Consider the following 12,813-nt stretch of genomic DNA (forward strand, 5'->3'; position numbering starts at 1 on the left):
CGCGAGAGCGTCCTCCGGCGATGAGCGCATGAGAAAAATAATTCATTAAGTACTCATAATTGCTCACAAAACCCTGATTTGAGAAAGAACTGGCTAAAATAATTACTAACTTTGAGGTAAAAATTAGCAATACCTTAGCCTACGCTCTTCTCCAGGGAAATTAAGTGTGCATTTTTTTATTGCAGCTATATTTATTATGTTTATTTATACTCCGTTTTCTATCGTGAAATAGTGTTATTACAAAAAATGATGTTCTTATTTTGTTTAATGTTTAGAAATAATAACCATAATCATCATTATTAGTTTTATTGATAGAGAGAGAGAGAGAGAGAGAGAGAGAGAGAGAGAGAGATAGATAGATAGATAGATAGATAGATAGATAGATAGATAGATAGATAGATAGATAGATAGATAGATAGATAGATAGATAGATAAGTGTAGCCCTACATGTACAGCATTACAATACTACGTGTACTGTATTTTTTTTTAATACCTTTTGGCCTTCTTTTCAAATAAAGAAAATGTTTGTCTGAAGACCGCACTGTTTGTACTTTACGTGTCCTGTACTGAACATTAATGTAAAAACATTCAGTGTTTGTAGCAACAGTGCTATATGCAAAAAAGTTAACATACGTATGATATGGTATGTTATTTATTGTTTTTACTGGAGGACAAAAGGGAAAATAACATCTAATTAAATTGGTGTCTTATCTCCATCTTGCCAGCAGAGGTCACTCAAAGACTACACATAAGACTACTATATTTACGAAATTTATAGCGTTTACAAAACTGACAAATATAAGTTTTCTATGTGCTTGTGTACAAATAATTGTTTCTTTTCTACTTGGTTTTCTCAAAAAAGTACATCCATCCCCTTGTTCCAGTTTCCGCTTTAATCTCTCTCCTATATGTTGCTGGCTCATTAATATTCAACATGATTATCAAACTGGGCAGAAATGCTAATTTAAAAAGTACTAGTATCTTTTAAGTTCAGGATATCTCTGGTCTGAAAGGTTAATTGTATAATTAATAAAATAATCATTAATACAAATAAACACTAGTACGTAAAGAATAAGTTCTAGAAGCACTGTCTCTGTGTTTGAGCATCTGAGGTTCAGCTCATCTCAGAGAAGAGCTGCTTCTTCTTCTGTATGATGCTGACTTGTCTCAATGGCAGGCTCAGCTCTTGTTGTCTTGTGACTCCACACAATGTCTTGTACGTTCATGTTCATCACCATCCCGTCAAGCTCCATGTACAGCTCCTTCTTCATTGTCCACTGAAAGGTTTGTGTCGACCACAACAGGTAAGGATTCACCTGTGTCCCGTTCACCTGCTGATTGGAGAAAAACAAGAGTTTGTGTTCAGGGCTATTACCGTAAGTTAAAAGATACTGAAATAAAACTATATATATATACTTCTATAGACAATATTCATAATGTTTATTAAACAATTTATTCATCTATGGTAATAATAACTGAGTAAAGTTCTTATCAGCAAAATCTGATGGGTTTTAATTTATTAATTTGAATATGGTAATCAGTATATGATTAATGATACTGATTAATTTACTATGAAAATGGGTCTTTTTATTTACTTTGCAAAAATTGTCAAAATGATTGTAATTCAAAACTGACTGTTTATTTATTTTAAAAACATAAGTAATAAAGCAGCATCAAAAAGTGGAAAATGCAGCCCACTGGACCCTGTTTTTTTTTTATTATTATTATTATGAAATGTGAAATGTTAAGTTGCTGAGTAACATCATTTATCTTTCTGCTACAGACCCAGAGTCATCTTCTGGACTGACCTCCATCTGTGTTTGAGTTGAGAGAAGTGTCTTCCCCTGGATCCTCTGGATCTTCAGAAATATGATTATTTTGCTTCTTCTGTAGGAATATGAAATGTCTGATATTTAAAATCTTAATCAACAACCTTTTACTGCAACTGCACAAAGTTTTAATACCAAAATATCATGCAGCAGAATTCAACGCACACAAACACAATGAGGTTTTATTGATCTACTATGACTTTAAATGAAGTTCCTCACCAAAATATCTCAAGGACCTTCACAAGTCTTACATAAAAACATGTAAAACAAAAACTCCCAAAAACAAAACTGCACAGTCTTCACTAAACATTGCTGTTATTAACTGCTACAATATTAATACAAAAACTGAAGTGTTGTGTAATTTACCAAAGATCATACTTGCCTTTCTACAGCAGATGATGATAATGACCACCACAGTAACCCCTGAGAGGACCACTGTGATGCCCCATGTTATTCTGTGATTTCCTTCTTCACTGACTGTGGTGTTTGTCCCAAGTGTCTCTTCATCTTTGGAGGATAAAGCAGGTGTGGTAAGTGCTTGCTCTGTATGGGACAACAATAACTAGACTATAAACTCTGTATCATTAACTGTAGGCAGGCTAATAAGACATTGTTATAGGTGTTATGTCTTCATGTAGACAAGAAGTACAAGACTGTGTATTTATCTTAGCAAACTTTAATAACTACTATGAACAAGCAGGTTAACATGCATGCACATGCTCAGCATTCTTTCTTACTCATCTCACTTACTTACTATGTATATATCTAACTCAAGGGGCTTGAGTGCCATCTAGTGGTGCATTAATGGTGCATTAAGGACATCACATATTCCCCTCTTAGTTAAATGAATTATTTCTGTAACTAACAACTGGCATGAAATAGAAATAAAGAACATTAAATCTGTAATGTATCAACAAGTTTACATCTCTATGAATTATGCACTAAGAAACACATTAACTGAATGCAAAAGATCATTTTAAATAATAAGCAACATGAACCAAACTACTCAACTACTATTCAGTGTTGAATTGTCATGTGAGTGTGTGTAATGTATGTTGCAATAGTCCATGTCAGTTTCTGTTACTAACAAACATAATCTTTTAGCCAAACTGGCTCACATCTTTGACGTTTCTCCCGTGGACAAGCATCAGAAGACACTGAATTTCCAGACAATGGAACCTGAGAGGGAATCACATTTTCAGCATTAGTGGTCAGTCCATTATCCAGCACATTAGTCGGTACAGGTGCAAGACACGATGCATGCCATTTTTTTCCATCATCCAAGAGGTAAGTGTAAGGGCCAACTTTTTTCCTAACCTCAACTGGAGGAGTGAATTTTGGATGAGCTTTTGGTACATGTGCTGACTTTTTAATGCGCACTTTATCCCCTTTCTGGAAAGAAAAATTACGCACACGATGCTTTTGGTCAAAGCGAGATTTCATGACATCCTGACGTGATGAAACACGCTTCTGCAATTGTTTAGGCGCCTGACCAGAAGGTGAGGGTTTCAAGACATTGAGGCAGGTACGCATTTTCCTTCCATGAAGTAATTCGAAGGGGGAAACACCTGTCACAGCATGAGGTGTAGCGCGATAGACTTGCAGGAAGTCAGTCACTGTTGTTTTCCATGGAGCTGATTGTAGGATTGCTGACTGAATCGTACTTTTAAGAACTCTGTGGAAGCGTTCAATAGCTCCATTTGCAGCAGGATGATACACTGATGTGCGAATATGCTTAATGTCTCTCTTTTTCAGGAACGCAGCAAACTCTGGGGAAGTGAACTGAGGCCCATTATCACTGACCAGAGTGGTCGGGTTGCCGTGCCTACTGAAGACAGAGGTAAGAAATGCAGTCACCTGTTTTGTTGCAACAGATGCAGTAAAGGCTACCTCGGGCCATTTACTATAATAGTCAGTGAGTGTCAGAGCATATCGACAGTCCCAAACAGCAGTCTCGAAAGGGCCCACGATGTCTATTGCCAGTTTTTCCCAAGGTGCAGAAGGTAAAGGAACAGGCTGGAGTGGAACAGCAGAGGCTTTCGCAGTTTTATCCAGAGAAAGGCATAACTGACAGGCAGTAATTTTCTCTGCAACAAGTGTGTCCATTTTGGGCCACCAATACATTTCACGCAGGCGTTGCTTTGTTCTAACAATTCCCTGATGGCCCTCATGTGCAATGCGGACCAATGACTCACGCAGTTCCCCAGGTACCACCAATCGAGACCCTCTAAACACAAAATCAGCTTGCACACTGAACTCATATCTGAGTTTGTAGTACGGATGAAGAACAGGATCCAAAGCAGCAACAGAAGAAGGCCATCCAATTGTAATTTGTGTGCGCAGTGCAGAGAGTTCCGAACAGCGAGCAGAGGCAGCAGCGAACTCATCCTGAGAAATAGCAGTCGGACCTGTGGACAGTAAAGCAACAAACTCAGGCTCTGTATCCGACTCAGCATCTGAAGTAAGAGGCAGAGGCAAGCAGGACAAACAATCTGCTGTGTGGTTTTCAGATCCAGCACGATACTCAACTGTATAGTTGAAACAGAGCAACCGAGCAGCCCACCGGGCTATGCGCATACCAGCTCTGTCAGTCCCTTTTGTGGTCAGCAGCGTCGTTAAGGCTTGATGGTCAGTCCGTAGAGTAAATCTGCGTCCCCACAAGTATGTCCTCCACCTTTCCACTGCCCAAACGCATGCCAGAGCCTCCTTTTCAACAGTGGAATATTTCTGTTCAGCTGAGGTGAGTGTTCTGGATGCGAAAGCGACAGTACGTTCTTGACCATCCGTGCATATTTGTGCGAAGACAGCACCTAGTCCGTAAGCTGATGCATCAGTAGAAATTACCACTGGCAGCTCCGGGTCAAATATTGCAAGAGCAGGACTGTGTACAAGTAGCTTTTTGACATCAGCTAAGCTTTGTTGAGCTTCATTAGACCAACGAAATCCACTCTCATCTCTCAGGCATGCACGCAGGGGCATTACCACAGAGGCGAAATTGGGAATGAATTTGTTGTACCATGATAGAAGGCCTAGCAGAGAACGCAACTGAACAGCATCCGCTGGTGCAGGTGCATCGATTATTGCAGAGAGATGTTCCTGATCCAACTGAATACCCTGCGATGTCACCATGTGTCCTAAAAACTTCAAGCTCTGTTTTCTGAATTGACATTTAGACTGATTCAGCACCAACCCGGCATCTTTGAGACGTTGCAACACATTCTCTAGCGCTTGATCGTGCTCTTGTAGTGAGCGTCCCCAAACGATGATGTCGTCCAGATAATTTGCAACATTCTGGAGTCCTTTTAGAATGACAACCATCATCTTTTGGAATGCAGATGGAGCAGATGCCAAGCCGTAAGGTACCCTGCAGAACCTGAAGAGGCCTTCGTGTGTAATAAATGCAGTGAGGTCCCGGCTGTCTTCATGAAGAGGTACCTGATGGTATGCACTTTCCAAGTCAATAGTTGAAAATACAGATGCGCCTTGCAGTAATGTCATCATTTCCTCCATGTGCGGCAAGGGGTAGCTATCTACTATAACTGCCTTGTTGGGCCCTCGCAGATCCACACACATGCGGATCCCCCCTGTTTTCTTTTGGACCACAACAATCGGAGAAACCCATGGAGAAGAGTCAATCTTTTCAATCACACCTGCATGCAAAAGTCGTTCCAGTTCCGTAGAAACAGCATCTCTCACAGAGAAAGGTAAGCGACGCAGTTTATGTCTGACAGGAGGTACAGATTCAGAAATGTTAACCTTGTGTGTAAAATTTTTTACACAGCCCAATGTAGCATGCTGCGATGGAGGAGTGGAAAGGGCGCAGACTGATGCAGATTGTGGCGGCGGCAGCACAGTGTGTCCATCAAATCGAAGCTGGAGTCCCTTAATCAGGTCCATGCCTAGCAAAGCTTTGCCATTGTCAACGATGAAGAAGTTTGCAGGACAGGTGAGGCCATATTTAGATACTGTAGCAGATAAACATCCTAGTACTGAAATTGGTTCTTTTAAGTAAGTAACTAAACGGGCAGTAGGAGCATGTAACGGCACAGTGTGAAAATGCTGCTCATACAATTGTTTTGGCAGGATGGACACTGATGAACCAGTGTCCACTGTGAGCTGTAGAGACACAGGGATGGCAGCAGGTGTGGCATTTATGATCACATCACACATCAAACGGTCAGTTTCTCCAGGTAGATAGAGAATGCAGACCTCTGGTAATTCAACTGAATGCACTGAACGTGTAGGAGCAGAACGGCAGACTCGTGCGAAATGTCCAGTCTTATTGCAATTCTTACATTTAGCAGATGCAGCAGGGCAATTCTGTGCGTTTGCAAGATGTCCAGCAGAGCCACAACGAAAGCATGTCCGAGCTGACGAAGAAGGAGCAGAAGCAGAGGGTTTTGATGAGGTACGTGCTTTGAATTTGGCCTTTGGACGTTGCCGTCCAAAAGCAGGAGTGGAATGTACAGCTTGTACTGGAGCAGGGTTGCTTGTAGCCATTGATTTTGCCTGAACATCAGCGGCTTCTAGCTGTGTGGCAATTGTAATTGCAGTCTCCAATGTCAATTTAGATTCCACTAATAATCTTTCACGAATGCGAGAGTTAGCAATGTTTTCAACAAGCTGGTCACGCAGCATATCATCAAGATTATCAGCAAATTCACAAGTAGTTGCCAAATCTCTCAGTGCAGCAATATATTGCAATACCGTTTCATCTGTCCTCTGCACTCGTTTCCTGAAGGCATGTCTTTCCACGACCACATTTCTTTTTGGAATGAAGTGCTCTTCCAGAGCTTTAATAGCATCTGCTAGATCGTCACCGGTATTAGGCAATGTATAAAACAGTCTCTGACCTTCAGTTCCGAGGCAGTGAAGGAGCAAAGCCCGTTTTCTGGCTTCTGGCCAGGAATCTCCAGTAGCATTAATGACAAGCATGTAATTCTGAAACATCTTCAGCCATGTTACTAATGGTATAGCAGGCTCACCGGGACAAGGCAAAAAAGGACTGGGAAATGGAGCACTTACTGATGCCATCCTCAGGGAATATCGTAAAAAAACCTCCTCGTCGCCAATTTTGTTATGTCTTCATGTAGACAAGAAGTACAAGACTGTGTATTTATCTTAGCAAACTTTAATAACTACTATGAACAAGCAGGTTAACATGCATGCACATGCTCAGCATTCTTTCTTACTCATCTCACTTACTTACTATGTATATATCTAACTCAAGGGGCTTGAGTGCCATCTAGTGGTGCATTAATGGTGCATTAAGGACATCACAATATGTTTACTAATGTCCTGGAAATATCTAGTCTGCTAGATCATTGGAGGAAGATTGCTGTCACGGCTGGTGTCAAAAAGTAAGTAAGTAGGCTACTTTTAAAGTTTCTTCTTTAATATATGAGAACAAATACTTGATGAGCATCTCATCAGTGTTAACATCAAGTCCCCGTTGTTTTAAATAACGTGATCTGTCCGGGATTCATACACAGTTAACTCTTCCCTGTCTGTTCCTCAGATCTAACGAAGACGCTTTGATAAGTGTCTGCTAAATGTAAATATGTTTATATCTTCCTCCAGTATTTTCTAGGAGTAAGATAGTAAAATAGCCTACTAACCGATCGATGAAACGGTGCACTTCTGACGGATGCTGTTGTGTTTGTCATCGATAACTTCAACATCGTAGACTCCTTCGCTGGTGTTGGCATCAGTAACAGTTACAGACACAGTATCTTTATCAGTCTGGAGTGAGATTATTGAAGAGTTGGTTGGTTTGCAGCCATGATTTCGCTCTTCAGAGGAACAGAAGCGAAATAGTATCTCTTGAGTCCCGTTTCTTCTCACTGTTAAACGACTTAGTTCAGGTGATCTCACGGAGAGGGGACAGTTTTCTCCTTTTCTCAGCTGTACTATCACATTATCCCTCACAGCACCTGAAGAAATTAAGATTTATTTAGTTAACAGTGGGGTAAAGTTTCTCCACGCTTGTCATAAGACCCCGTTATACCAGACAAACACATTTGTCTAACGTTAAAATGTTTTACTTACCGTTGATGATGACAATAGTACAGGTTATTAAAGTGAAGAAGAGACACATCTTGAGAAGCTGTCGGTCTGTCACTTGATGAAACACTTCGGCGAGATATGAGTATGACTCTTCTGGCTGCGACCACAATATAAACCACGCCCCCTAGCTCCATGAGCTGAAGCTGGTTTAAGGCAGGATATGGTGTTTTAACTACAGTGCGGTTTTGGCATTTGGAATATCAGTGATTAGCGTACAGACCTGTTTAGCCAGTTTATAGCGTAACTTCGTCTTGACTTAAATGATGGTGTATTTAACCATCAGATGCTGATTAGACAGCATGATTATTGCACCTTATTGAAAGTGCGCCTTAGGTTGGCCATTATAAAAAGACACTCTAAAATGTGCATATGAAAACTTTTTTGCTGAGGCTCTTTATATTACACCAATGTACTTCAACACTGAATGGCAGATAATTGCCACTATTTTAATACGTAATATACAAGTAAGAAAATCCTGCTGACAGTGTAAATATGATCTATAGCTATGTGCACTTAGTGTAAATAGCCACTGCCTTATTAAAATATCCACAAAGAAAAGAAGCTGACACTAAACTTTAAAACAAACAAATTAAAGCAAAGGCAGTAAAACAAATCAAGCTACAACATAAAATAATCAAATAAACAACAACAAAACTAATGTCAACTATTGTCAATTCTTGACTAGGTATCGGTATCGAAAACAATAATTTTGGTATCGTGACAACACTAGGCTCCGTGGTTCAGGTCCTTTTTTGAACGCTGTTTGTTATTGTCCACCGAACTCTTCGTCACGTCCCCCATCTCCAAGGATTCATCTGTGGTTGGTTTACTTCCTGATTGTCAGGGGGGAAGTGCTGAAAGTTCAAAGAGATGGATATAAATCATTCTATATCACTTTTTGTAATTTAATTTAGTCATCTATGACAATAATAATTATTAAAGGGTTAGTTCGCCCAAAAATGAAAATTATGTCATTAATAACTCACCCTCTAACTTGAACTAACTTGGATTTATTATTCACATAAAGTGCATTTTCGTGTCATGATTTGAGTTTGTCATATGAAAATGAAAGTGCAGACAGAGCAGGTGAACACAGTGTTATAATAAAGTGCAGACAGCAGCAGGTTCAGGACCACAGAAGCAGCAGCTGAAAGAGATCCTACAACACCTTTTTACTGGAATTACTGGTCTTGACTGCTATGGATCACTACAAACTGACCAATTTATATGCTCCAGTGGTTTATCTAATACTAATCAGGTCTAGAATACTGGTTCTCAACTGGTTTTGCTTCAGGACCCAACTTTTACATTAAGTGCACCGGACACAGTATTGCCAAAAAAATAGTCCTAAGCATCAAATACACACACTAGCAATCAGGGAATGTTCTGAGAACTTTGAAGAAACAACATAAAGCAGCAAAGGACCAGCATCCCAGCGTCAAAACAAACCTAAGCAGCATATGCTGTTTTTTCAACAGGGATTGGCTGAAGTACAAAGCTTGAGGGGTTTCTAATTGTCTTTTGAATTTTGATTCACCCCAATGAAAAACAACATTATTCTTCAGAAAAAAATAAAGCAAACTAAACAAGTAAATTGTCAAAGTCAAAGTAAATCTTAAGCTCCCACCATCTTCTATAAGTTCAAAGCACTTCAAATGACATAATAGCTCACAAAAGCTCTCAAACTGCTTAGGTATTTGTGCATGTATGCTTATTTATCTCCATTGTTATTGTCATTCACAATGCTTCATCCTTTCCAAGACCTTCAAGTATATGTTTGTAATGTTGTTAATAACCTCATAGCTGGTTGGTTTGGTTCAAAACTCTTAATTGTAAAAGTACTTCACAAAATACTTCCATTTCACATTTTCCCCGTCTATGTGTCAGGACAAATGGTAAGATATTAAGGCTGCACCCAGTTGAGAAGCACTAGTCTAGAGATCAAGCTCTGGCTCTGGTTTGATTCGGCTGGGTCTCAACCCCACAGGCACAAGCAGTGGCTCCTGTTCCTGGGGGAGCTGTTCCCCGGGTCTTTCATGATCTCCACCGTCCCGAAGAGCGGGAAGAGCTTTTCCCCAAACGTCTCTTGTAGGTGTAGATGTGGGAGCGTTTGTCCACATCGTAGAAGGACAGCTGGCTCTGGTCGTAGTCGAGGTAGACACCGATCTTTCGAGGAATCAAGGTGGATTTTGATTAGGATTACATTTCAAAATGTATTCTTATAAAAATGAGCGAGATAAAGGCATATGTTGTCGCAGTCATTGTTTATTTTCATCACGTTTCATCAATAAAACGTCTATCTTCGTGTTGTTCTGCTGAATTTCCTGTGGACTAGAGGTGGGCAGATCGATACTTATATCGATAATATCGATAATATCCCGATACCAACCAAATATCGATACTTAAGTTTCAGTTTCTCTCGTTTTGCGACCTGGCCGTGTTTGTCAAAATGCTGCTGCTGTCACAGAGCAGAGCAAGCTCTAAGAGTGCTGCTCGTGCTCGACACTGCTCTCCGCCCCCTCTCCTGTGTTGTACCGTCACGTGACTCACCACTAGCGCTACCACCAGCAGTCAGGCGCGCGCACCGCTCAGCCGCGCATTTCTAACAGCAGTCAGTCAGAGGCGGAGAGAAAGAGGAGCGTTGTATGGCTGTATTTTCAGGCCGATCTACCCTTTTTGTGTTAGCTGTGAAAGGGATACTAGTTTCTATATTTAAACTTCACCTAGATGTGTACCAGACTTTATTATTTTTATTATTTTTCAATAGCTGATTTTCCAAGAGCAGTGGATATTACAAGGCGCCTATCAGAAATGATTGTGAAGGACCTGCAGCCTCTTTCCATAGTGGAAGATGTCGGCTTCAGGAATTTTGTATAAGGAGAATTTGTTTTATATTGTGAAGTAAAACTTTGTGACTTTAAGAAAAAAATACTGAAAAGAAGTGCACTAAAGAGGAGAAACATTTTTTTTATTAACATGCTACTTGAAAAGAGAATTTGTTTTTACATTTTTTATATTTGTGAAGTAATCATTTTGTAACTTTGTTTATTTAAATAAATCAGAAGTAACCAAAAGTTGTTTCTGAACAAAAGCTTTTGTAGTACTGATTAATAACCCAAAATGCAAATCACAAAAACAAATTAAAAGTCATGAAAATTCATTTAGATTTAGGTTGAAGACACATCCACCTTACTTATTAAAAAGTATCGGTATTGGTATCGGTATCGGCGATACTGGCCCTGTATTTACTTGGTATCGGATCGATACCAAATCTAGCGGTATCGCACACCTCTACTGTGGACTCCTGTCTCCTGTGCTTGTGCAGTTTCTGCGCGAGAGCGTCCTCCGGCGACGCGTGAGAAAAATAATTCATTAAGTACTCATAATTGCTCACAAAACCTTGATTTGAGAAAGAACTGGCTAAAATAATTACTAACTTTGAGGTAAAAATTAGCAATACCTTAGCCTACTCTCTTCTACAGGGAAATTAAGTGTGCATTTTTTTATTGCAGCTATATTAATTATGTTTATTTATACTCTGTTTTGTATAGTATAGTGAAATAGTGTTATTACAAAAAATGATGTTCTTATTTTGTTTAATGTTTAGAAATAATAACCTTAATCATCATTATTAGTTTTATTGATAGAGAGAGAGAGAGAGAGAGAGAGATATAGATAGATAGATAGATAGATAGATAGATAGATAGATAGATAGATAGATAGATAGATAGATAGATAAGTGTAGCCCTACATGTACAGCATTACAATACTACGTGTACTGTATTTTTTTTTAATACCTTTTGGCCTTCTTTTCAAATAAAGAAAATGTTTGTCTGAAGACCGCACTGTTTGTACTTTACGTGTCCTGTACTGAACATTAATGTAAAAACATTCAGTGTTTGTAGCAACAGTGCTATATGCAAAAAAGTTAACATACGTATGATATGGTATGTTATTTATTGTTTTTACTGGAGGACAAAAGGGAAAATAACATCTAATTAAATTGGTGTCTTATCTCCATCTTGCCAGCAGAGGTCACTCAAAGACTACACATAAGACTACTATATTTACGACATTTATAGCGTTTACAAAACTGACAAATATAAGTTTTCTATGTGCTTGTGTACAAATAATTGTTTCTTTTCTACTTGGTTTTCTCAAAAAAGTACATCCATCCCCTTGTTCCAGTTTCCGGTTGAATCTCTCTCCTATATGTTGCTGGCTCATTAATATTCAACATGATTTTCAAACTGGGCAGAAATGCTAATTTAAAAAGTACTAGTATCTTTTAAGTTCAGGATATCTCTGGTATGAAAAGTTCATTGTATAATTAATAAAATAATTAATAAAAATAAACACTAGTACGTAAAGAATAAGTTCTAGAAGCACTGTCTCTGTGTTTGAGCATCTGAGGTTCAGCTCATCTCAGAGAAGAGCTGCTTCTTCTTCTGTATGATGCTGACTTGTCTCAATGGCAGGCTCAGCTCTTGTTGTCTTGTGACTCCACACAATGTCTTGTACGTCCATGTTCATCACCATCCCGTCAAGCTCCATGTACAGCTCCTTCTTCAATGTCCACTGAAAGGTTTGTGTCGACCACAACCATCTCTAAGGATTCACCTGTGTCCCGTTCACCTGCTGATTGGAGAAAAACAAGAGTTTGTGTTCAGGGCTATTACCGTAAGTTAAAAGATACTGAAATAAAACTATATACAGTCTTGTTCAAAATAATAGCAGTACAATGTGACTAACCAGAATAATCAAGGTTTTTAGTATATTTTTTATTGCTACGTGGCAAACAAGTTACCAGTAGGTTCAGTAGATTGTCAGAAAACAAACAAGACCCAGCATTCATGATATGCACGCTCTTAAGGCTGTGCAATTGGGCAATTAGTTGAAAGGGATGTGTTCAAAAAAA

The 12,813-nt window shown here is 39.2% G+C and overlaps 1 long non-coding RNA gene across 1 annotated transcript; it reads right to left on the reverse strand.

Moving 5' to 3' along the window:
• Nucleotides 1-636: 636 nt before the first annotated feature.
• LOC127944999 (uncharacterized) lies at nucleotides 637-1,889 on the reverse strand. Its single transcript, XR_008150494.1, has 2 exons — nucleotides 1,809-1,889; nucleotides 637-1,334 (listed from the first exon to the last, which is right to left on the reverse strand). It is a non-coding gene; the product is annotated as an uncharacterized LOC127944999 (long non-coding RNA).
• Between the last annotated feature and the right edge of the window lie 10,924 nt (nucleotides 1,890-12,813).

Source organism: Carassius gibelio, chromosome A3, assembly GCF_023724105.1.
Source record: "Carassius gibelio isolate Cgi1373 ecotype wild population from Czech Republic chromosome A3, carGib1.2-hapl.c, whole genome shotgun sequence".
Taxonomy (NCBI): domain Eukaryota; kingdom Metazoa; phylum Chordata; class Actinopteri; order Cypriniformes; family Cyprinidae; genus Carassius; species Carassius gibelio.